This window comes from Alligator mississippiensis, chromosome 4 (genome assembly GCF_030867095.1).
Source record: "Alligator mississippiensis isolate rAllMis1 chromosome 4, rAllMis1, whole genome shotgun sequence".
NCBI classification, from domain to species: domain Eukaryota; kingdom Metazoa; phylum Chordata; order Crocodylia; family Alligatoridae; genus Alligator; species Alligator mississippiensis.
The window spans coordinates 102539081-102564531 of NC_081827.1; the positions used below are offsets into that span (position 1 = coordinate 102539081).

The following is a 25451-nucleotide window of genomic DNA, read 5'->3' on the forward strand; positions in this document are numbered from 1 at the left end:
GAGTTTGTGCCCCCCATCAAATCAGCTCTGTCAGTGGAAGTCCCAGCACTTCTGCTGCTGCCGTGCTTGGTGACCAGCCACTGAGGGACCCCCCCCCCCCCCCAGTCATGCCCTGCTGGTGCTCCCCAGACTCGAGATGCACTAGTTGCCCATGCTCTTGCTCAAAGCAGGACCATCGCCAGCTATCTCATCTCAGCCATGCCTTTGTCTACCATAGGACTTTAAAACCTGTAAGTCAGTGGTTTTCAAGCTGTGGTCCGGAGACCCTGAGGGTCTGCAAAAGATGACTCTGATCAAGCACAAGTATATGAATACCCACACTTACAATTCAAAGGGGTCCGCACCCCCATTTGAAATTCTGTAGGGGTCCACAAATGAAAAAAAGGTTGAAAACCACTGCTTTAAATCATTCTCAAGGTTTCTACTGGTAGCTCTTTGACAGCTGCTCTTCCTTCCCTGTTTTTGGCACAGTTAACCACAAGTCCAAAGCAGACAAGGGGGCTGCAAGATGCTAGGCACATTTATGCCTTTAACCAACATGCAGAGAAGTGGAGTTTGCCATCAACCTCTAGGCAGCAAATGGGGACTGGTGCTGGGTTATGTGCTTAAGAGGCTTACGCATGTATCCAGTGCTCAGGAAAGTGAAGTAGGGCAGTGTCCATTACTGAGATGCTAATGATCCCAGAAACATAGCATCAATTTATGATCATAGAATCATAGAATATGAGGGTTGGAAGGGACCTCAGGTGGTTATCTAGTCCAACCCCCTGCTCAGAGCAGGACCATCCCCAACTAGATCATTCCAGCCAGGGCTTTGTTGAGTTGGGCCTTAAACACCTCCAAGGATGGAGATTCGAAAAGTTCTGTGGGTAACTGTCCCAGTGCTTCACCACACTCCTAGTTAGAGAGTTCTTTCTAATATCTAAACTTCCCTTGCTGCAAATTGAGACCATTGCTCCTTGTTCTGTCATTTGCCACCACTGAGAACAGTTTGGCTCCATCCTCTTTTGACACCCCCCCACCCACTGCCTTCAGGTAGTTGAAGGCTGCTATCAAATCCCCTCTCAGTCTTCTCTTTTGCAGACTAAATAAACCCAGTTCCCTCAGCCTCTCCTCAGATGTTATGATATTAAAGGTTGTGAGAGACTTCCTTAGGCTTTGACTGGCCCAGCTATGTAGTTGGAATCAGGTTAGACAAGCTTTTCAGTGTAAGAAATCATCAGGAGAGACCTCACATCTTGCATCCTTTCTGGACCATCAGGGCTACAGCATCACTCCTGTACTCCTGATAGGAAACACTGACATGTTCATGGCTTTAGGAGGACAAGGGGTTACTGAGTGGATAACAACCCACACTTTCGTGCAGGGGACTTGTTTGGGTGGGATGGGCCACACCTCTCTCCTAAAGGCAAGCATGTCTTCTCTTCCAGGTTGGCTGATCTCATATGGCACGCTTTAAACTAGCTTCGCTGAGGGATGGGGCCACAGGAAGACATGAGGACACCTCCCAACCAAGACAGGTGACATACACATGGAGTACCCAGGTAAGCAGCAGGGGTCCAGATAGTCCTGAGAATCGGGGGGTGGCATACGCACAAATTCAAGGCCTTAAATGCCTCTATACCAATGCTCGTAGTATGGGGAATAAGCAGGAGGAACTCGCCCTCTGGATAGCTAGTTCAAACCCGGACATAGTAGGGCTCACAGAAACCTGGTGGAATTCATCCCATGACTGGGTGGTCAACATTAAGGGCTATAGGCTATACAGGCAGGATAGAACAGGGAGGAAAGGCGGGGGTGTGGCACTCTACATCAAAGAGCAATACACATCCTCAACCAGCAGGATGGGGTCAGAGGAGGGGCAGGCTGAAGTGCTCTGGGTCAGGATACAGGGGGGTCGTGGGGAAAGGGACTTAACAATGGGGGTCTACTACAGACCTCCCAACCAAGGGGAAGAGCTGGACTGCGAATTTTTGGGTCAGCTTGCGGAGGCACTTAAGGCAAAGGATGTAGTTGTCATGCGTGATCTAAATTACCCAGACATCTGCTGGGAGGAGCAGTCAGACAGGTCAGACCACTCACGGAGGTTTCTGGCTGAGATACAGGACCTCCACTTAACCCAAGAGGTGCACAGTCACGCCAGGGGGAATGCCCTGCTGGACCTGGTCCTAGCCACAGGTGACAACTTGGTGAGGGGACTCCAGGTCCTTGACCACCTGGGCGATAGCAATCATCACTTGCTGGAATTCACCATCCAGCGCAGGGTGTCAAGGGCCTGCAGCAAGGCAGTAGCCTTAGACTTTAAGAGGCCCAATTTCAATGAGCTGAGGCAATTAGTGGGGGAGGCACTAGGGTCCTGGAGAGTAGGGGAACTGGGTGCCCAAGATGAGTGGTCATTCCTTAAGGAGACGATACTCAGAGCCCAAGGGGTGACAATCCCAACAAGAAGCAAAGGGGGCAAGAGTGCCCAAAAGCCCCCCTGGCTCACCAAGGGCATTTGTGAATGCCTGATTGCCAAATAGGAGGTGTACACCTAGTGGAAGGGAGGGGCTGTCACCAAAGAGGAGTATACCTTCACCGCTCGGGTCTGTAGAGGGGCTGTTAGGAAAGCTAAGGCAGATACGGAACTAGAGCTAGCATCAAGGATGAAAGATAACAAAAAGTCCTTTTTTAAATACATAGGGAGAATGAAGAAGGCCCGGGTAATGTGGGGCCTCTGCAGGATATGCTTGGAAATCTGGTGGTTACACCAGAGGAGAAAGCAGACCTCTTTAACAATTTCTTCACCTCTGTTTTCTTGTGCAGAGATCAGGACTCCCCTACCGAGATTCAGGACGAACTCGGGAGAAACTCCACAAAGCCTAGGGTCAGGGAGGACTGGGTTAGAGAACTTCTGGAGGGGCTGGATGTGTTTAAATCAGCAGGTTCAGATGCTCTCCACCCCAGGGTGTTGAGGGAATTGTCAGGGGTTATCGCAGGGCCCCTGGCATGGCTTTATGAGCCCTTGTGGTGCTCTGGCCAGGTGCCGGATGACTGGAAGAGGGCCAATGTGGTCCCCATCTTTAAAAAAGGGAAGAGGGAGGACCTGGGCAACTATAGGCCCATTAGTCTTACTTCAATCCTGGGGAAGCTCTTTGAGAAGATTATCAAGGAGCACATCTGTGATGGGCCAGCAGCGGGGATGATGCTCAAGGACAACCAGCATGGTTTCATTGGGTGCAGGTCCTGTCAGACCAACCTGATTGCCTTCTACGATCAGGTCACAAAATCACTAGACGCAGGTGTCGCGGTGGATGTAGTCTTCCTGGACTTCAGGAAGGCCCTTGACACCGTCTCCCAAACCATTCTCATTAAAAAGCTAGGTGACTGTGGCACTGACACAGTCAGATGGATTGCAAATTGGCTGAGGGGTCATACTCAGAGAATGGTGCTGGATGGGTCATTTTCGAGCTGGAGGGAAGCAGGCAGTGGAGTCCCCCAGGGCTCGGTCTTTGGGCCCGCACTGTTCAATTTCTTTATTAGCGACTTGGACAACAGGGTGAAGAGCAGCCTGTTTAAATTCGCAGATGACACCAAGATTGGGGGTGAAGTGAGCATGCTAGAAGGGAAGGACAGGTTACAGGGGTGGGCAAATGAAAATAGGATGGGATTGAATACTGACAAGTGCAGAGTGCTGCACTTGGGCAGCAGGAACCAGCAGCATACCTATAAGCTGGGGAACTCCCTTCTCAAAAGCATGGTGGCAGAAAGAGATCTTGGAGTCATTCTTGACTCCAAGATGAACATGGGCCGACAATGCGAGAACATGGTCAGTAGGGCTAACCGTACCTTGTCCTGCATCCACAGATTCATCATAAGCAGGGCCAAGGAGGTGATCCTCCCCCTCTATGCAACACTGGTCAGGCCACAGTTGGAGTACTGCATCCAGTTCTGGGCACCGCACTTCAGGAGGGATGTGGACAGCATTGTGAGGGTCCAGAGGAGGGCCACTTGCATGATCCGGGGACAGCAAGGCAAACCCTACGAGGAGAGGCTATGGGACCTTAACCTGTTCAGCCTTCACAAGAGAAGGCTAAAGGGGGGACATGGTGGCTGTCTATAAACTTACTAGGGGGGGCCAGCGGGGATTGGGAGAGACCTTGTTCCCCTGAGCACCTCCCAGAGTAACAAGGAATAATGGCCATAAGTTGCTAGAGAGTAGGTTTAGACTAGACATTAGAAGGTGCTGCTTCACAGTTAGGGCAGCTAGGATCTGGAACCAACTTCCAAGGGAAGTGGTGCTCGCTTCTACCCTGGGGGTCTTTAAGAGGGGGCTCAACATTTACCTGGCTGGGGTCATTTGAGCCCAGTTTTCTCCCCTGCCCATGACAGGGGGTTGTACTAGAAGATCTACAAGGTCCCTTCTGACCCTACATCTATGAATCTATGAGTTGCCCTTCAACACAGGCACGTGGTCTGATCAGTGCCCAATGGGATGTGGGAGACATCCCCTGCTCCACCGAGGAGCAAGGAAAGGGGGCTTGAGTGGGAAGGAGCTGGTGCCTGGACATCAGGGATGGAAATTACACATGAACTGGTATGACTGGAAACTGGTTCAAATGTCTAACACAACAGAAGTTCAGCGAACATAAACCAATTTCAAAATGACTGAAACCAGTTTAAGATAAACCTAGTATCAGACTTGACTGATTTAGGTTAAATGGTTTTATTGAACTCCTGTCCCTGACCCCTTTCAAATTCAAGGTGTCTGCTCCAGCTAAGCAAGGAGGTGAGCCCTACCACCCCAGGCTTCTGGCCTGGGCCACTGCAGGCATGTGGCTGTATGAATGCTGTTTGCCCCCGGAGGCTGCAGGGGCATGGCGAGCTCCCACAGGCTGCGGTGGTGGCGGTGGTGGGGGCGCAGTGGTGGCAAGTGGGGAGCTCCCACAGGCGGCTGCAGCGGTGTCAGTGGCAGGGACGGGGTGAGCGCCGACCAGTGGCTGGTGACCCCACACAGATGCTGCCGGCAATTAGGGACCGCCCGCAGATGCTGCTGGTGGTGTTGGGGCGAGGGGAGAGGGTGGCGGGTGCACCCCCTAGGCGTCGCCAATGTGTGCACTGCCGGAATCAAAAGTGAACGTCTGCTCACTTGCTTGTCGCATCAGTCTAGGCAGCTTACAGGAAGGCTGAACCGGGCTTTTTGGCTGTTGGCAGCCAGCCGTGACTCGGCCGCCAGGTCCCTTCCTGGAGGGTGCTCTGGGTGGCTCCGCTCCCCTTGCCCGCAGGGTGACCCCAGGGGGCGGGTTGTAGCCGCAGCGCCCCGGCTTGCAAGCAGCGGTGTGGGGCGAAGCGACCATCGCCAGAGGAGGCGGTGGGAGAAAAGGCGGCCCTGCCCTGCCCGGGGGGGCATGCAGCGGGCAGGGCAGGGAGCGGGGCACAGGTGCGGGCAGGGGCAGGGGCAGGGGCAGGGGCGGGCTCTGCCGCTGCCGCTGGTTGGGCACTGGCCGCCTGTCAGCGGGCGGCGTGGCAGCGGGCTGGCCCCGCCTCGGCTCGGCTCGGCTCGGCGCGGCGCCGGCTCAACCCTGCGATGCACAGACATGACACGGGCACACAGGCACTGCAGCTGCCGCTGAGCCCGGGGCCAGCCTGGCCCCGCCACCCGAGCCGGGGCGGCAGCAGCGGCGGGGGGAGCCTGGCCCCGGGCCCCGGCGGAGGCAGCGCGGCACCCAGCGGCCGCCCAGGCCGGGCCAGCAGCCGCCGCCGCCGCCGGAGCCCTGCCCGCCGCCTGCCTCCCCCGTGGCCGTGACCTTCTCGGGGCTGCCGCCGCCCAGGTCGGGCCAGGGCCTCGCCTCGCCGCGCCGCGCCGCGCCGCCCCTCCCCGCCCGGCGCGCTCGCAGGCCCCGGGGATCGGGCAGGAGGCCGGCCCGGGCGCCCCGGCTCCGCGGGGCCTGCGCCGCTCGCCATGCAGCGCGCCGCCGGCAGGCCCTGAGGGGCGACCGGCCCCCGCCACGACCCGAGCCGAGCCGCTGCCCGCCGCGCGGGGAAGGTGAGGCGCTGCGGGGGCGGCGGCGGACGGGAGCCGGGGGGCGCACGGCTGGGCGGGCGGGGGGACAGGCGGCCCCTTCGCTCGCTCCCTCCCTTCCTCCGGCGCTCACAAAGGGGCGCACGCCCGTGCCTCGGGGCGGCCACGCCTGGGCTAGCGCTCCGCCACGGCTTGGCTTTGCCCCGCACTCGTGCTGGGGGGAGGGCTTGCAGGCGGTTTCCCTCCCCCCCGTTTTCCTCTCCCCCCACTTTACTTCCCCCCTTCCCAGCTCTCTCTCTTCCCCCCCCCCCCCGCCCTCAGTTCCCACTTCTCCCAGTTCTCTCCCCCTTCTCCCACTTTCCTTTCCCTCCCAGTTCTCCTCCTTCCCAGTTCCCCCCTTTTCCTAGTTTTCTCCCTTCCCCACCTTTTCCCAGGACTCTCCGTCCCTCCCAGTATCTTCCCCCCCCCCAGTTCCACCCTTTTCCTAGTTTTCTCTCCCCCCCCCATTTTTCCCCATCTCCCAGTTCTTTCCCTCTCAGTTGCCCCCTTTTCCTAGTTTTGGCCCTTCCCCCAGTTCTCTCCCCCCACCCCCATGGTCTCCCCCCTTCCTCCCTTGTCACCCCACACTTAAAAACAAACAAACAAACACCCCCCCTCCAAATCAGTCCGAGGCGCTGTGACAGCAGCCTTGTGCCAGCAAGGGTTCAGTGCAAGTCTCAGATGCGCCCAACTTGAGTCAGGGAAAGAGGTGAGACATGAGAGACGTTTGTGGGGCAGCAGGTGTGGGAAGGAGAGGGAGAAGAAGCGTGTTGCAGTGGGCTCCGGAAGCGGCGGCCGGGCAGGGAGAGTTTCTGTGGTGTCACAGCAGTCTCTCTGCGTGCCAGGGAGAACTTTTCTGCACCTCGCTGAGTGCAGGAGGAACCAGGCTGGGAGAAGGGGACTGGCAGGCAATTCAGTGTTTCAGTGGCAGGGGGGATTGGGGTGCTGAAGGAGAGAGACACGTTTTCAGTTTGTTAGAGGAGGCGAGTAATGCTGTGTGACTTCTAACGGGGCTGTCTAATCATTTAATGTATGTAAAACACATGCCAGGGAAGTCACCTAAACACCTGAAGAACAGATTTCTTTTTCTGGCTGGTTTAGATAAGTGATTGGGTTCAATAGAAAGGTGTCACTTTATCAGCCTTGTGCAACTTCTTCTCCAGAATCAATAGGCTATGAACACTTTCCATCTCTGTAAATGTATTAAACAGTCAGTCTTCCTGACAGACAATCTGGTTCAGTGGGTCGCTTTCAGGGAGCAGATTGCATCCTGCTTGTTCATTCAGGGCTAAATGTTTGATTGGGACATTCTGATGATGGAGTTGAATTTTCCCCTCCCTGGTGGCTAGAGTTGTCTATCCCTTGGACAGATTTCTGTTGTTATCCCATATCTCTGAAATGTTGTCATTTAGTTCATTAATCTCAGCTCCCTAGGGAACAAATAATTTGCTGCCTCTGTGAAGGTAAGGTGAAGTTTGACAACGCCTTATGTAAGCACTTTTGGAGAGAGTCCGAGCTCTTGCTATGTGCTTATAAAACTATCTAATCTGGTTTGTCAGAAAGCAGGCAAGTTCCTATCCTGGTGTAGCATTAGACCAAGTGATCAGCTTTTAGTTAGGCATTTCACCTGAGCGCAGTGTCTTCCTGTTTTCCATCTTGAAGGTGGGTTATTGCCAGAAAGGAAATAGAGCTGCCTTCTTTTTCAGTCACGCATTGTCTGTTACACTGGAAATGAACTAATTAACTTGAAAAGGGATCTGAACCATTGTCACAAGCTTTCTGTACGGATCTCACCTTTTTGCTTGTAGAACTTGGATGACATAACATCTGTTTAAAATTGCTAAATGAATGTAGGTTCGTAGAGCTAAATGCTGTTGCTTGTCAGTCTGAGAGGTTGTGGACCTTAGATTAGAAATACCACACCAGTAAGGTCCAACATTTCTAAATATTTCCTCTGGATTGCTACCCTGATAAAGAGGGAGGATCAGGCCGAAACACAAATGGAAATAACCTAGCAAATTCAAATCAGACTTAGCAGCTGCCAACAGGTCGGCACTTTTTTATTTAATTAAATCCTTGGTATACAGATTTAATTTTCTTTGTACAACATTCACTGTTTCTCTTGCTTATAAACAGAATCTGCAGGAAATTAGATAAAGGGATTGAAAGGCCGCATAGTTGCACTGCAGTTTCTGTAAGTGCCTGTGTCCTCTGCTAAAAAAGCTAGTTTTCTTTCATACAGAAAGACAGCTTAGTGAATTGCTACATATATTCCTCAACCTTGTACTGCGACAGTACACTAGGGGGACTAGATTTTTTTTCCACCTTTTTCCAGTGATAGAAGCACACAGATTAGTCTAATAGAAATTATGACATATAAGGACTCCCAGCTCTATCTTGCTAAGACCAGTAGTGGCATTTTCTTGCATATAAAAGCAAAATCAGCCTGGGTAAATGTGAGAGAGTTCAGAGTGGAAACTCCTTTTTTCTTTCTTTTTTTTTTTTTTTTTTTTTTTAAGGCCAAACCCCATCTGAGAAATACTGATTTCTGCTCCCAATGAAAATAGGCTATCAAAGGGTAGTTTATAAAGAACTCTGCTGTAGTCTTTTAAAATGCAAAAGGAAGTAAAAAAATTCTCTGTGGGACAGACCTCTCTGTGAACCTGACTTTTGGAAACTGAAAAATGCAGACAAGTAAATCCAAGTTCAAAACTGTCAGGATCTGAAATCTTTACTGCTCAGGTGCTCTGTGACTGGCAATCCGAGATTGGAAAGCCTGTGGTCAGCATGGCTGCAAGTCGTGTAGAAGCCGCAGTGGCTGCATAGTCACTGGTGGGTAATTTGATTGATAGTGAGTGTGTGTGTGTGTGTGTGTGTGTGTGTGTGTGTATATGTATGTATATATATATATATATATATATATATATATATATATATATATATATATATATATATATGTGTGTGTGTGTATATGTGTATATATATATATATATATATATATATGTAGGTGTAGTTTTCTTCTCTGTTTCAAGTCACTGTTGTGGTAGCTGGTTTGCTTGCCTTCCATTTACCTCCTCTAGCTACATTTAATTCCCAGAGTCTGCTTTATTTTGCATGTTGCATCTCTGTTGATGTAGTGCATTAGTAGCCAAAAACACTTTCTGATTTATAGAAGAAGAAGCATAATGTGCAGATGTTTTGGTGCTAATGTGTGGTTAGAGATTTAAAAACAATTGGCTGAAAAATAGTGGAGAAGAGTGTAGCTCGCAGCTTTTCTCTCTGGATAAAATAGATTGGATTTTTGCAAAAGGACAATGGTTCTTTTGGGTCTGGAGAAATTTGCCTTGAGATTTCTGGAAAAGGAGAATTAGCAATGTGGTTTTAAATATTACTATGTCAGATGCTAGCTATTGGACTTACCTGGAATTCAAACTTGCTCCCTGATAAATCTCAGTGTAGTACAGTGCTGAATAAACACATGCCTTTAGGCAGGTTAAGGCAACCTGTTAGTCTCCTAGCATCAGTGCAAGTCTCTATTGGGTTAGGTAGTATTCATGTCAGAGGTTGTTTTGAAGAAGAGGATTCTGTAGCTTATACATATGTACATTTATATTGTTGAGCTAAAAGATTTCTAAAATGAGGTACACTGCTTGGCAGTTACACATGAGACTGGCTTACTGAGACGAGTAGTCCTGTTGCCTTCAGCAGGAACTGTGATGTGATGTTTTGCAGAAGCAATTCTGTTAAAGGTTCCTGAAGTCTCAGCGTGCCTGCCTGCCTTTCTGTACTTCTGCACATGGTCTTTTCCTTAAGATCTGCTCCTTTTTTGTCTGGTGTCTATAAGGCTGATGCCTAATGAGGGGTGAAATTCATAACCTGATTGCAAAGCTTTTGCAACATATGCTGACCTGGATCCACATTCAGAACTCCAGTTGATGTCAGTGGGACTCATGTACATGAATCAAGAGAAGCACATGACCCTTTTCCCCTCTGTATCCAGACAGCTAAGTTTGTATGTAAACCTATATACTAATGAGCCACCAACAGTTGTGTTTGGGGACAGCTTTGTTATTTGCTTTACAATTACATTTTGTTTTGTTTTAACATATACCACAATCTTTTCTTTGTTGTGAGTGTTCTGGAAGCAATGTTTACCTTTCTTCCAAACTGTAAATGCAGACATTATTATGGCATAGATAGTGTTTTGTTGAGAGAGAGGAAGAATCACTAACGCAACATCAAGGATTTTTGTTCTTTATAACTTTGCCTCTGCAAAACAGTAAGGAGTGTGCATTCCTCACACTCTACATCCCACTCAGTATAAATATTCTGCTATTTCTAACTTTCCTCAGCTGATGCAGTTGCAGAATCTACCATCATCACCATTGACTTCCTCTAGCAAGTGTTCACTGACACAACAAAACAAAACACAATAGATTGTGGATACTTAAAATAAGTTGGAAAGTCACTTAATCTCCTTTTTTTTCCTTTTCTTTTTTTTTTTCTTTTTTGATGGCTCTGTTTGGCTTTTGGCCTCTTCATTGTCTTGCATCCTGTTGACAAGAGCTCTGCCTTAAAAAGGAGTGTGCTTTCAAGGCTGAGCCACCTATAAAAAGCAGTTTATAGGAGGCCTTAGTGCTCAAAAATCAGGAGAACTTAGTTGAGAGGGAGTCTCTCAGCCTGTATTATTCAGCTCCAAAGTTGGTGCTAGAGCTGGGATCCTCATATAAAAGCCAGCCTCATTGGAAGTTGGAACAACTTGCTAAAAAATTTGGCATAGCAGGGTCTCACCCAATAGATATTTACAAACTTTAGTTTTACAAATCAAACCAAATCTGGTTGCAGCATTGTCAAACATTATAGCCATTGCCCCTTTTCAGGATATGGCTCCTGCATTAGGGGCTAAGTCTGTTAACAAGAGGCTGATTAGCAAGTTGGAGAGTCAGAAAAGAACTGGCCAGATCTGAGTCAAAATTATGGTGAAAAGTCAAATCTCCTCCCTCTATATCTTTGATTTGCAACCAGGGTTGCAAGATCCTTCCAAGGATGCTTTGGGGTACTACTCAATGTTAGCACTGTTAGGTGTGGAAACATCACTCATAAGATAAAACCAAAGATTTCAAATAGAAATCCATATTGTTAAAAACATTCTGACCTGTTGTGGTCTTTCTGAGTTCTTTGCAACAGAAAAATTTCTCTATTATTTTTTTGTAGTGAAAAAAATGAGGGAAAAATGAAGAGCTGGCATTTTCCAAGGGGTGAAATTCCATTTTCAAATGGAATTAGTAGTGCTTTGAATCTAGAAATGTTGAGAACCACTGCTTTAGATACTGGGGAGAGAGGAGATTGGTTTCCCTTCTAGGGCTGCGCCCAGACAAGCATGGGTGTGCGGTATGTGACGCCACACACCACAAATGCAGGCATTCCCTGCGTGGCCAGTTTGCAGCATGCTGGGGGGGGGGGGGGGGGGGGGGGGGGGGGAGTTTCTTGATCCCAGGAGATTCCAGGGTCAAAAACACACACGCCAAAATAAGCGGGGCAGCACATGTGATGGCAGCACGTGTCGCCTAAAATGAGCCTGGCCAGCCAGAGCCATGCTCTGTCTGCCTGCCAGGCTCCCTGCTGCAAGAGCGCTGTAGCTGTAGCTTCCTGAGGCCCCCAGGTCCCCAGGTAGGTCTGCTGGGGCCAGCACGGTTGCTGGCCCCATCCTCCCCTGTCCCACCTGGGGTAGCCTGCTGCGTGCCACAGCATGCATGGCACAGGCATTCCCCAGGGACAAGTAGCAGCTGCACATACTTATTCCTGGGGAAATGCATGTTCCTTCTCCTCTGAACACGGCCTAGGGTGTCATCATCACAAACTGAGGAGTTCCATCATCAGAGTCCATCTGAGTTGGTGGATGTTTGATAAACCAGAAGCTCTCTATGGCCAGATTCTAGCTGTTGGATGGGAAGAGGAACACTTTCTCACACTTTCAACCTTCTAAGCTAAGGGTAAGAACAGACACCTGATTGTCCTTGGTTTTGACTCCCATTAAAACAGGTAGGGGTCATTTGTTTACATTGGCAGCTTAAACGACAATTAAGCTGCATGTGAGCTGCTGTTATTGGGGCCAAAGTGTTATTTTGGGTACTTAGGCAGATAAGGTTCCTTGGGTGAATTTGATATCTTTTATTAGACCAACCCAAATAGTTGGAGAATAGTTATTAAGCAAGCTTTTGAGTTCAAAAACCCTTCATCAGGCTAGGTACTTATCTTGCAACCGTAAGATCCCAGGAGGCTTTGTCCCAGGAGAAATCCAAAGTCTCTTTTTAGCCTGAGGTGAGCTCTGCCATTTTGTACTTCTCCGTTCTGCAATCTTGGTTACTGCAAATAGGGATGAGAGAGGGAGTGATTGTTCCCCTGCATGAGCCTTATCTTTGATTGGGTGCAGGGTTTTATGCTGTCTGTTGTACCCCAGCCCCCAGCCTCTGTTTATCAGTTGTCTATGATTAGCTCCTGTCCTTCCCCCCTATTCCTGCTTGTCATTTTTTGAAATTGAACAAAACAGAAAACTGATCAGTTGCAGACACTGGGTTTGTTTTACTGTTCTGCTGCTCAGCTGTGATACTGACAAAAATCCTACCTATTTCCCTCTGCTAATGTTAGTACTGCTGCTTGTGGCTCCTCCTGACACCAGAGCCATAGACTTGCCAATGACAGTACTGCATCAGTCTGCCCTGAGCAGTTACAGGTACTGGAACCTTTTCTGTTTGTGCTGTACTGCATTGTTTTTAATGAAAGTAGATACTAAAGCATCCCTACCATCATGGAAATTTTTATTATTCTCCTTTGGCTAAAGGGTTTTACCAACTGTTGCTCTTGGTTGCAATTTTCACTAGTTCCTATAATACCTATTTTAGAATTGTACATGTTTGTGGGGAAATATGCACACTACAATGATATGAGTTTCATAACTATCAAGTTCTACACACTGTGAAGCAAGTGAAAAGTTAAGAATGATATTGGTTAGGAAGGGAAAGTGTTGTTGAGTATTGTTTTATTTAATCAATATTGTGAAAACTGAGAGTGTTTTGGAGAAGGGTGTGGGGAAATGGAAATTTTTAGGAGTAATTACGTTAGTAAGGTTTTTTTTCTGAGCCTTTTCATTTGTGAAACCCCTGTCACTGAAGTAGTTAGTTTAAATGTCATGCACTTTATAGGCAGGGAAGGCTCTCTGGGTAGATGTGATATCTTTTATTAGACCAACTAAAAAGTTTAAAGAAAGTTATTTGCAAGCTTTTGGGCGCAAATACCTTTCTGCAGGTATTGGGGGGGAGGGGAGAAGGGTGTTTGAGCCCCAAAGCTTGCAAAGAACATTTTCCCAACTATTTAGTTGGTCTAATAAAATATATCATATCTACCTAAAGAACCTTGTCTGCCTGTGTCCTTAGGCCAACACGGCTACAACAAACAACTGTATACTTTATAGAGTTCTTTAATGGTAGAAACCATCAGGCTCTAATTTAAGTCTGCAAATGAAAACTTTATTATGAACTTAAAAGGGAAGATGTAGTGAGTATATCAAGCTTCCTGTTAGGTGTGCTAGGAAACAATAAGTAAGTTGTGGAGCTGTCTAGAGGCCTAGTGAGGAATATGAATGCAGTCAGTGATGAATGGTGGGTAGCATGAAAACTCATGGGATGGTGACAGGTGCAGGTGCTGTTGGGGATGGTTAGGGAGAGGTTTGTTTTTTTAGATTCTAGAAATTTCTGAAGGTAGTCAGACCCTCTCTGTACCATGGCTCTATAAATAGATAGCTGGGTTTATTATTTTTTCAGTCATCACAGTACTGAATTCCCCTGATAGTTTCCTTTTCATTCTATCTTTAGTTAAAAGTGCTGCTAATCATTACTGCAAATGGAAGATTAATGTTTTGAAATTACCAGACATCAGTGTATGAATTTGTCTGACTCAACATTTCTCAAGTTGAAGGTAGTGGAAGGAAGCAAGCCATTGGATGGATGAAAGGAATGAAAAGTGATAATTCTAGTGTTGCCAGCTACCACAATATTTACTCATTTTTTTTCTTTAAAAGCCCTAACTTCTGAAGTCATTTCATTATTTGAGAATTTCAACTTCCATCTTAAGGTTTTCAGCCCTCAAAGTTACAGAAAACAGGTTTAAATACAAATCCTTTAGGCCCAGTAACCAGAAAACAAACCCTACGTTGACCATTATTAATTAAGATTTTTTTTTTTTCTTAACACAAACCTTTAAATACTTGTGGATTAGCAGAACTGCCATTCTTGTAAAGTAAAATGTTGACTTTTTAAAGAAAGAATAAAGAGAAGATTCATTTTTGTTGCAAAAACTGCTGATCTGTCTCTTTGGGTGCTTCAGGAATAAATGTGTCATTGACTGGAACCCTTTTTTATTGAAGTGGAAGATCAGAACATTGACAAGTTTAAGGATCCTGCAATGGAGAGAACCTTGCTGTTATCATTGAAATATTATAATTTAAGTGCTTTGACCAAAACTTACAACAGCTTTTCAACATCAGCTTCATTCAGGAGCAGTTTATGTTCATCTTCAACAACCCTTCCAAAGTGACAGAGATCAATCAGTGATTATGCCATAAAAACAACTGCAAGGCAAAGACTTGAACTTGATAAGAAAGCTGCAACCTTTTATACTGACATCACCTTCCATGTAGCACAAAATGATCAATTTAAACAAATGACTGAAGCAGTTAGCCTTGAATGCATTTCCTTAGAAAGTTTTAAACTCACAGGTTACTAGATATTACAAATGAAGAAAAAGAAGAAATTTAAAAAGCAGAACTAAAAGAATCAGTACTGACGTTAAGTGGAAAATGTTGGGTGAATGTAAGAAGTGACCTGATAATGACTACAAGAATCCATACAGGAAAAAAAATTCTTTCCTACTTAATGGTATTGATTATATACCAAGTTGTTGAAGATACAGTCCTGGAGTGAAGGGAAGAAACTATAATAATTCTGTCTTTTTGTCATTTGCTTAGACAGCAAAAACAAAGGTAATAACTATATTTGAAAAATTCTTCTATACACGTCTGAATTTTTTGGCCATTCACATAAGAAAGAAGTAACATTTAACACAGTCCAAAATCAAGTTTTTTTTAAACACTTTTCATAATCACTGACAGCTCAGGATTGTAGGGGACATGGACAGGACAGTAATAATAATCACCATCCCTCCTCAGCAGTCTTTGGGTTGGTCTGCCAATTGATTGATTCACTTGTAGTTGAAATGATGTTGGAATTCGATGGATAAAGCAAAATCTGTTTCTGCATTTTTGGATTGTGGATCCAGATTTCTATCCCACATCCTTTTCTGGAGGAGGTTTTGTTTCAGTGCAAAATTTCCTTTTTTTCCATGGAAGTTAACACTTAAGTGTAAGTGCATAAAATGGTTTGAAGTGTTGAAGGTATATTTTTCTACAGGATTGGGGTCTTAATTTTGCATATATTTAATTTAGATTATGGGCTAGTAAAGTACGGGAATGAATTACTTGGATAAATTGTGGACTCTATCGCTGGAAGCTTTTAGAGTTTAGACAAACACTTGGGTGTAGCTTAGATAAGGATGGTTCTGTCTTGAGACAGGATGTTGAAATGTATGATTTTTCTGAGATCCTTTATAGTCTTACTTTTCTATAAAATAAATCCATTAATTAATAAAAAGAACAGGGGAATTTGAAGGGAAGGCAGCTTTGGTGCATGTATGTGGCTTTTTCGTTTTTTTTTAAGATGATGGGCACAAACACCATTATGTTGCTAATGCTTGAGGAACTGAAGTTGATTGTAACATCCTTATGCAAAATGAGGTATCTTAATAACTGTTGTTGTAAAAGAACTGGGTATTCATGGTTTTCCATCCACTCATCTGAAAGTGCTTTACTATGGAAGAAAGCATATCCCCATTTTACAGATGGGAAAACTGAGGAACAGGGAGCTCAGATGATTTGTGTAAAGTTGCCCAGCAGGTGCGTGGCATCTGGGAACAGGTTCCAAGTCTCCTGAGCCTTAGTACAGTGCCTGAATCAGTAGGGAACTGCCTCTTTTAGGCAAGTATTGTTGCTTACTAGGTTTATTAGGAAAATAAAAAAATGGGGTCCTTCCCAGGTTGAGGCCTCTATTGGCTTCTGAGATAAAAATTATTAAAAAACAGTGCAAAAAATGAGCCAACAATACCAGGGATTGAAAATACCTATAAAGTATGGATTTTACATTGCTTTAAAGCTATAAAATTGCCAAAGGAAGAAACCAGTGTTTTCACCTTTTTAAATATTTTACTTCCTTTCAATATTTAAAGAAGTGCTTGAAGGAGAAAACAAATATTTCTTTGGTCTTCTTAAAGGTGTAACTTAAAGTTGTTCTTCAAAATATTCAGTCTATCCATTGCCAGGTGACTTTGTCAAGAAACTGAAGAGCTGAGTTGGCACAGACAACTAATAGCTGGCATGCAGTTACAGCAGAAGTTCCCATAAGTGAAAATTAAGGATGTGTGTGTGCACTGAATCCTTAACTCTTCTGTAAGCGGGGTGAAAAATGGTTCCAAGCAGGAGTTTTTACAGTATCATTTTATGCCAGCTTTGCAGGACTCGTGAGAGATGCAGAGCAATGGAGAACAAATCTCAATAAGTGTCCGTTACTTCTGTGAGTATTCTATTTTTTCTGTCCGGAGACACCCTGTGTTCCACATAAGTTTTGGTATCCCCCCACCTTATAGAAAGCTTATTTACAAGAAGTGTAAAACCCTGGCATTGTGGAATCAATTCCACAACACTTAGGGCACTTCTACACGTGCTCTGAGGACAAGGGGGCGGGACAGTGCTTTAATTAGAGTGGCTCCAAGAGCTGCTCTAATTAAAGCGCTCCAGCGTCTCATGTATCAGCATCCCTGCACTTCAAAATTGTAGCGGAGGTGTTTGAACTAAAGCTCATTCAATAACCTTTAGTGAAAGTGCTCCCACCACCATTTTGAAGCAGGGGGACACTGATACATGAGATATGGGAGGCTGTTGGAGCGTGGTAATTACCACTTTCCAGTCTGCTCCAACGTGCTGTAATTACAGCTCATCAAAGCAGCCTCCATGCTCATTTACAGACATCCTTAAGTTTTTTAATTTGTGTAACTTGGTGTGTATTTTGTATAACCATGTTTGGGCCTTGGCATAGTTTTCTATCCAAGTATTTCAAGCTAAAAGGTGATGTGTCAAAAAGTATAATGCAGTTTGGGGAAACATCTTGATTTCTCTGGGTGAAACAATGGAGTTGCAAAAGCTCTGGTAGGGAGGGAGTGGTGGTTGCTGTTAGTGTTTCCGCATTCATTTTACAGAAGTAACTAGAGGCTCCAGGTGGGTTAAAGGTCCCAAGTGCTGGACATGGTATATAAATGCACAGGCTATGCCTATTTTAAGGACGTTCTATTGATGTAGAAATGCTGGAATATTATACTATAGTAGCAAACCGTTCCAAATGTGGATGCAGCTGGAATGGCAAAGCTGTACTTTGTATCAATACAGGGAAACCTTCCACAATGGTGGCATAAACTGGAGCAGAAGCATGTATTTGGTTAGAAATATGTCAGTATTGGTGAGTTCTTGGTGATGGAGCTGTCAGTCAGGATCATACCATATTGTACTCTGGAATACTGGGTGATCACACCTATCAACCTAGCTGTCAGCATGACCACAGTGAGAAACTATTGCAGTCCAGAAGAACTAACAAGATGATGAGGTGGGAACATGTTGAAGTGACTCAAATATGTCCCTTTCTGTTACTGTTTGTATTTTACCTTATTTTATTTTCAATTATGATTGTATGGTAGCTAGATACATGACTTGTATTAGTAAGATTATAACTTCTATTTAGTGGTGGATTTGTTGTTTGTGTTTGATTAGTAGTGAAAACCATGGTCCTACCTTGTGAATCTGGTGTTGAGATAGACAGCAAAACACTAACAGATTGTTTTGCACATTTTGGACTTGCATAATGTTCTAGGTGCTGGTTAGGTTTGTGTTAATCCTGACTTTGATTCAATTGCATTTTATACTTTGCTTGGGAAATGTCAAAATGGAATTTGAAAGTAGTTAGAATATAAGATGACCTCTTTGGACCAAGCTATTAGAATTTTTTTTTCACAGGATGAAGACAGATCCCACTGCATCTGTTGTACACTGGTAATTTATGAAGGTGAAATGAATCTAACATGGCAGGCACTGAGTCAGTCATCTCAAATACAGTCTCCCTTGTGTTTTCTTGTCTGTTTCTGTCACCTGTACTCCCCATAAGTATCTAAGTTCATCATATAGCTTTCTGATTGCCAAAGACTGGATCAATTACATCTGTTTTGAATCAGGGTTGCAAGCATTGCTTTCTGGTTTACAACATTTTACTATCAACAGTAAAGCAGAGTCACTGGAAAAATTTAAGCTGTGGGCTGATTGTTAGTAGTCTGGCAAGGCAGCGGGAATGTTGGCTGGAAGAGGAAGCTGGTTATGATGATGTTTACTACTTCAGTCTTTGCAAAGAAAATCCATTCTCTGATTTTTCAAGATTATACCATCTCAGCTTGTTCTTTGGACTTTCCTCTACTCTCTAATGAAGCAAATCGCCAAGAAATGCCATCTTCAGCTAGTCATCCCCCTGGAATGGGAACCTAACCGCCAGGATCCATGTGTTTGTTTCCAGTTATAACTTGCGTTACCTGGGAATGACTGTGATAAGGCCTCTCTAAGCTCCTGCTGATGTAACACACAACAGCCAGCCTTTTAAGGTAGAAGTATCAATGATTTCATCACATTAGTGCTCATCATGCTCTACTGACTTTCAGCTTCTTTAGATATCTAATTCAGCCCCTTATCTTCTAATGCAGTAATTCTCAACCTGGGGTGCTGCAAGATCCTTTGGAGGGTGCCCTGAGGTGTGAGTAGATAAGCTGGTAAGTGCAGGCTCAGGCTTTTCCTTGCCTGTCCACTGCCCTACCCCAACTCCCTGGCCCCTCTCCAAAGAGATTAACACTAATAAATAAGCTAGTTTTTGAAATGGGGTGAACCTAAAAAGGTTGAGGTCCACCTAATTAAAGCCTTAATAGCCTGATCCAAAGCCCAAATGGGAATGTTTGGCAAATGGTGCAAGGAATTCCTGGTCCTGAGAGAATAAGTATTTTCTCTCGGGGCTAGGGTGGAGCTGCTAAGGGAAGCAGAGAGATTGATGACAGGCTTTTGGGGACACTGTGGAACTGTCCCACTTCCATTGTAGCAGCTCACATTATCCTGAGGATAGCAGCTCACATTATCCTGCTGAGGATTATGAGAGGCTTGGGGATGGAGGACATCAGGCTGGGAAGGAGGGAAACTAGCCCTTAGATGGGAACCACCTTCTAGCTGATGTTACAGTGCCCTCTTGCACTGAGGATACTCTTCTAAGGGAGGGAACCCCACAGGATAGGAGGAGGCAGGTGGTGGTAGTGCGTGATTTGATTATTAGAGACACAGATAGCTAGGTTTGAGAGAGTTTCATAGTTAGGGGCTGGAAGGGACCTTATAGATAATCAGGTCCAGCCCCCCCTGTACTTGGGCAGGAAAGACTGCTGGGATCAGACGACCCCAGCAAGATGGGTGTCAAGATGTCTCTTGAAGATCACCAGAGTGGATGACTGTACCGCCTCTAGGGGGACCAAGCCCTCGGTCCTCAGCTTGTAAAGAAGGTTTTTACTTAGGTCTAGCCTGAAATGATCCTCAATTGGCTTGTGCCCATTATTTCTTGTCCTCCCCTGGGGGACCTTGGTGAACAGATATTCCCCCAGGCCCTCATGTATGTCTGAGAGGACTGTGTGGTAACTTGCCTGCTGGGAGCAAAGGTGGCAGACCTATGAGACATGCAGATAGGCTGCTAGGTGGGGTTGGAGAGGAGCCGATGGTTGTGGTCCACATATGTACCAATAGTGTTGGTAAGTGTAGCAGAAAGGTCCTAGAAGCTAAATTTAGGCTGCTAGGTAGGAGGTTGAAGTCCAGGGCCTCCATGGTAGCATTCTGTGAAATCCTTCCAGTGCCATACTTGGAGCCAGCTAGATACTGAGACTCTGGGGCTTTGCCTGTGTGTCTGAGATGACAGTGTAGGGAGGAGGGTTTAGGTTTATTAGGAACTGGAGGACCTTTTGGAATAGAGGGAGCCTGTATAGGAGAGAGAGTCTCCACCTGAGCCAAAATGGTACCAAACTGCTGATATATAATATTAAAAAGGTGGTAGAGCAGCTTTTAAACTAAAAATGAGGGGAAGCTGACAGGTGCAGAACAGTAGACAGTTTGGGTTGATGCAGCCTATAGGGGTGAAACCATAAAAAAATGGGGATAAGAAACAGGGAAAAGACAAGCAGAAGCGAATACCTTTAATGATGGAAAAAGTCATACAGAATCAGCCAGCCAGGCAACAATAAAAAGTATACCTGCTTTTATACTAATGCTAGAAGCCTAAGATCAAAGGTGGGAGAACTTGACTGCTTAGAAGTAAATAATAATATTGACATAATAGGGATCTGAAACATGGTGGAATGAGGAAAATCAATGGGATGTTGTTATACCAGGATATAAATTATACAGAAAAGACAGAGTAAGCTGTACTGGCTGGGGAGTGGTATTCTATATCAAAGACTTCAGTCAAATAGGGTAGATTTTTCAACTAATTGGAGTGGTACCAAAGAATGTCTGTGGATAGAAATTCTGGGTTTCAGTAAGAAAAAAAATAATATCTGAGGAGGTACTATCGACCTCCAAACTAGAACAGCATTAGGAAGGTATAAATGCTAAGGAAGAGGCTGTGACAGCAGAAAAAACATAGTAATAGTGGGTGACTTCAACTATCTACAAATAGATTGGGTCAATCTAACATCAGACCAGGATACAAACACCAGATATTTTGAAATTATAAAAAACTGCTTTCTGGAGCAATTAGTTCTGGAATCTTTAGGAGGAAAGGCCATTCTTGACCTACTCCTAAGTAGTGCCCTGGATTTGGTGCAGTAGTGGCCACAATGCAATTGGGTTTGACATCCATGTAGACCAGAAAATCTACCATATTGCAGTAGCCATTAGCTTTAAAAAGAGAGACTACACCAAAATGAGGAAGCTAGTTAGAAGTTAAAAGGGGCTTCTAAGGAGGGGAAGAACATGCAAACAGCATGGGAACTGCTTAAGAATACCATATTGGAGGCTCAGAGAAAATGCATACCACAAATTGAAAAAAATGGAAAGTGGACCAAAAGAAAGCCAGCATGGTTTAATGGTAGAGTTGCAGAGGCAATAAGCAGAAAAAGGGCTTCTTTCAAAAAGTGGAAGCCAAAGCCTAATGAGGAAAATAGAAAAGGGCATGAACTCTAGCAAATCAAATGTAAAACTGTAACAAGACAAACTAAGAGCAAATTTGAAGGGAAACTTGCTTGAAACATAAAAGGTAACAATGAAATTTTAAGTACATTGGAAGCCAAAAACCTGGCAGGGAGTCAGTTTGGCCTTTGAATGATCAGGGTGTAAAAGGTGCACTAAAGGATAATGGGGCCATTGCTGAGAAACTACACGCATTCTTTGCATCTGTCTTCACTGTGGAAGATGTTAAGGAGATTTCCTCATCAAATCCACTCATCTCTAGGGACAAGTCAGTGGAGCTGACCCAAATTGAGTTTCAGTAGATGAGGTTGTAGAGAAAATTGATAAACTAAACAGTAGCAAATCACCAGGACTTGATAATTTTCACACTAAGGTCCTGAAGGAGCTCAGATCAGTAACTGTCAAGCTCTTAACTGTAGCATGCAACCTATCACTAAAAACAGCCTTGGTACCAGAGGACTGAAGGGTTGCCAATATGAGTCCAATATTTTAAAAAGGCTCTAGAGGGGGGATGCAGGGAACTTCAGGCCAATGAGCCTAACCTTTGTTCCTGGAAAATTGGTAGAAACAGTAATAAAAAAAGAATTGTTCAGCCGATGGATGAACATAACTTGCTAGGGGCATCAACATGGCTTTGTCGAAGGAAGAACATGCCTCGCAACACTACAAGAGTGCTGGATCACCCCAGTTCACCCTAAGCACATGGATTGGGGTGATCCAGTTGATGTAGTATATTTGGACTTCCAGAAAGCCTTTGACGAGGTCCACCATAAGAGGTTTTTAACTAGATTAGGTTGTCACGGGATTACAGGGAATGTCCACTCATAGATCAGAAAGCAAAGGGTGAGTATAAATAGTTTTCGGAATGGAAAGAAGTAAGCAGTGGGGTCACCCAGGGATCTATGGTGGGACCATTGCTGTTAACATCCAAAAAGGAACTGGAAAAGGGGGTGAATAGTGAGGTGGCCAAATTTGTAGATGACACAAAATTTTTCAGAGTGGTAAAGACCAAGGCAGGCTGTGAGGAATTGAAGAAGGATCTGGTATGATTGGGTGAACGGGCAACTAAATGGCCGATGGAATTCAATGTAAGCAAGAAGTGATGCACCGGGGCAAAAATAACTCAAGCTATACTTACATGGATGGGCTCTACATTTGCTATTACCACACAGGAAAGAACTCAGGGAGTCATTGTGGACAGTTAGCTAAAAACATCAGCTCAGTGTTCAAGTAGCTGTCAAAAAGGCAAGCAAAATGGTAGGGATTATTAAGGAGGGAATAGTAAACAAAAAGGAAAAGTATCATCATGCCCTTTATAAATCCATGGTGTGTCCACACCTTGAATTCTGTGCCCAGTTCTGGACCCCACACTTCAAAAAGGATATAGAAGAACTAGAGAAGGGCAACAAGGATGTTTAGTGGCATGGAGGGGCTTCCATATGACAAGAGATTAATGAAGCTAGGCCTATTCAGTTTAGAAAAGAGATGCTTGAGTGGGGACATAAGGGTTTACAAAACGGAGAGGAGAAAGTAAATAAGCATTTATTATTTACTTTCTCAGCACAATACAAGAGCTAGGGGTCACAAAATGAAACTAGTAGGTAGTAAATTTAAAACTAACAAAAGGAAGTTCTTTTTCACACAGTTTGTAATTAAAGGGTGGAACTCATTGCTACCAGATGTTGCAGAAGCCGACAGTTTAGCCAGATTCAAAAAGGGATTGAACACATTCTTGAAGGAAAGGTGCATTAGTAGCTATTGAGTATGGGACTTTGGGATACAGCCTCTGAATTAGAACTTTGTAGACCTTAAATACTGGAGGCTGCAAGTAAAGGGGAACAGTGGGGAAAGAAACCCTGGTCGTACCCTGTTCATTTTCCCTTTCAGCTCCACTCTCTGCCACTGTGTGACAGAATTTGGGGCAAGATGGACCTATAGCCAGATCCAGTAAATAGCAGTTCTTATGTTGTTAATGTTTCCATTGACTTCATTGGGTTTCAGAGTAGGTCCTCAGTAGTCTTGCGTTATCTTAGTGTCAGTCTCTGCGACACATAGTAAGAACCTCATCTATGAGTAGTCTTTTTGATTTTTAGTGCAGCATAGAGTGAGGTACTTATTCATTGTTCATGTTGCATGCTTGGTTTAAATGCATAGCCTTAGAACTGAGAGAAGGCAATGTGCTTACCCATAATACACAGCTATACCAACTCTGTAAACAGTCAGTACTTATTAAGTATACAGCTCTGTACTATTACCAACCTCGAGAGGAGCTAGCCCATCTTCTTTTCAAGGCTTCTAGTATTTGGGCTTGGAACTTCTTTGAATGGGGCATGGGGTAGGGAGAAGGGCTGATGGCACCTGTGACACTGACTAGCTCCTGTCATTTGCAAGGGTACTAATAGCAGCCCTTTTATACTTGCTTCCCCTCTCCCAGTTACATGAAGCACAGTTGGTTGCAAAAGTAGCCTGGGACTACGTTCTTTAGCAGGTTTTTGTACTTAACTAGTATACAGATAACCAATGTTTGTTACTCTGTAAGCTATAGGCAACATATCGGGACTTGCCTTTTGTTATGTAGTTAAGCACATTATGCCATTATTTGATAAGCATGTAAGTGGCGCATGTGCTAAGCATGGCAGAATCTTGCTTTTGGAGAGCCTTTCAATCCAGGAGCCACTAACAGGACTCTGCTCAGCTGCCGTATGTGCTCAACTGAGCACAAGGTGAAACTTTTGAGTGCGGAGGTGAAGGGCCAGCCAACATAGAACAATTTTCACACCAGAGACCAGGATGAGTCTCAACCTAACAGACTTGAAAGAATATTTCACATCCAATTTTTTGCCCAAGGCTTTCTGAATAACAGTGTCTGAAGAGAAACAGCATCTTGGACAAGAAAAAAGAATTCGGTGTGGCATATAGTGGGTAAACATGTAAGTTACAACCTTGCATCCAGGGCTTCATGGTGCCAGTGAGGGGTGCTTTTGGAAATGCCTTAGAACAGCAGGAATAAAAAGGGAGATGGCTCTTCCCTCTGAACAGGTCACTAATATTAAAATCTTTACTTTCTGTGGTGGGGATGGAATTTGAAAGGAGTGACTGAAATTTACGTTCTTTCCCTTTAACAAGGAGATGTTCATTCTAGAAATATAAATTTATGAAAATGAGATGGACTTCTATTCTCTAGTCAGTAGTAAAATTGGTGTTATGCAAGGCATCCCTAGCAGTGCCCTTAGTTTTTCCCATATACTTTTTATATACTGTCATATCTTCAGTTGTTCTAGTGCACCCTGAGCAGAACTCATTTTCACTTGGCCTTAAAGTGGGAATGAAACCCAAGTATTCAGAAGTGAAGTGGCAGCAGTGCACCTAATCCATTTTGCTACCGAGATCCATTTCCATCTCCTCCCCCCACTCCATGGCAGTCCTTTTATCTCACCATTTTAATGTTTGTAAAGTGTTAGATGAAAAGCACTAGACAAGAAATAAGTATCCTTGCTGTCTTTCAAAGTACTTTTGATTAAAGATGCTCCTGTAATGGTTTATGCTTGATGTGAAAAGAAGGGATGTGGGGGTTTTAAGGATTTTTGACTTGTTTGTTTGTCTTTGGTAGAGGTACTTGAGATATCATTGTAGTCTGTGGTTCAGGAACAGCTTTCCAATGCAAATGAGGATCTCTACCCTGGAAGTGGCTCCATGAACACCAGGCATGACAGTGAATTCTAGATTATATTTTGTTTGACTTCTCTATCCAAAATATTCACTGGGAGAAGTGAGCGAGTATTAATGCATCTCCCCCAGCAGTCTTGGGGGTCTAAGCTACTGTCTACTCACTTTATTTTTGTTTCTTTAGTCTGTGCAAAATTACTTGCCTTTATCAGGGCTGAAGATGGAAGGGTGGGGGGGAGGAGGAGATGCAAATTTCTGATTATAATACGGGTATATCTCTCTCTCCCATGTTCCATATGTAGTATAAATCAAGAACCCGTAGATGCTCATTGTAGG

General features: G+C 44.9%; 1 protein-coding gene across 1 annotated transcript in view; it reads left to right on the top strand.

The window, feature by feature from the left end:
• The first annotated feature begins 5539 nt into the window (after positions 1-5539).
• The window catches only part of LARGE1 (LARGE xylosyl- and glucuronyltransferase 1), a 424798-nt gene continuing 404886 nt past the window's right edge, over positions 5540-25451 (top strand). Inside the window, exon 1 of the mRNA XM_059726428.1 lies at positions 5540-6025. The gene's annotated coding sequence lies outside the window, so the exon portion shown is untranslated. The remainder of the gene's footprint in view (positions 6026-25451) is intronic.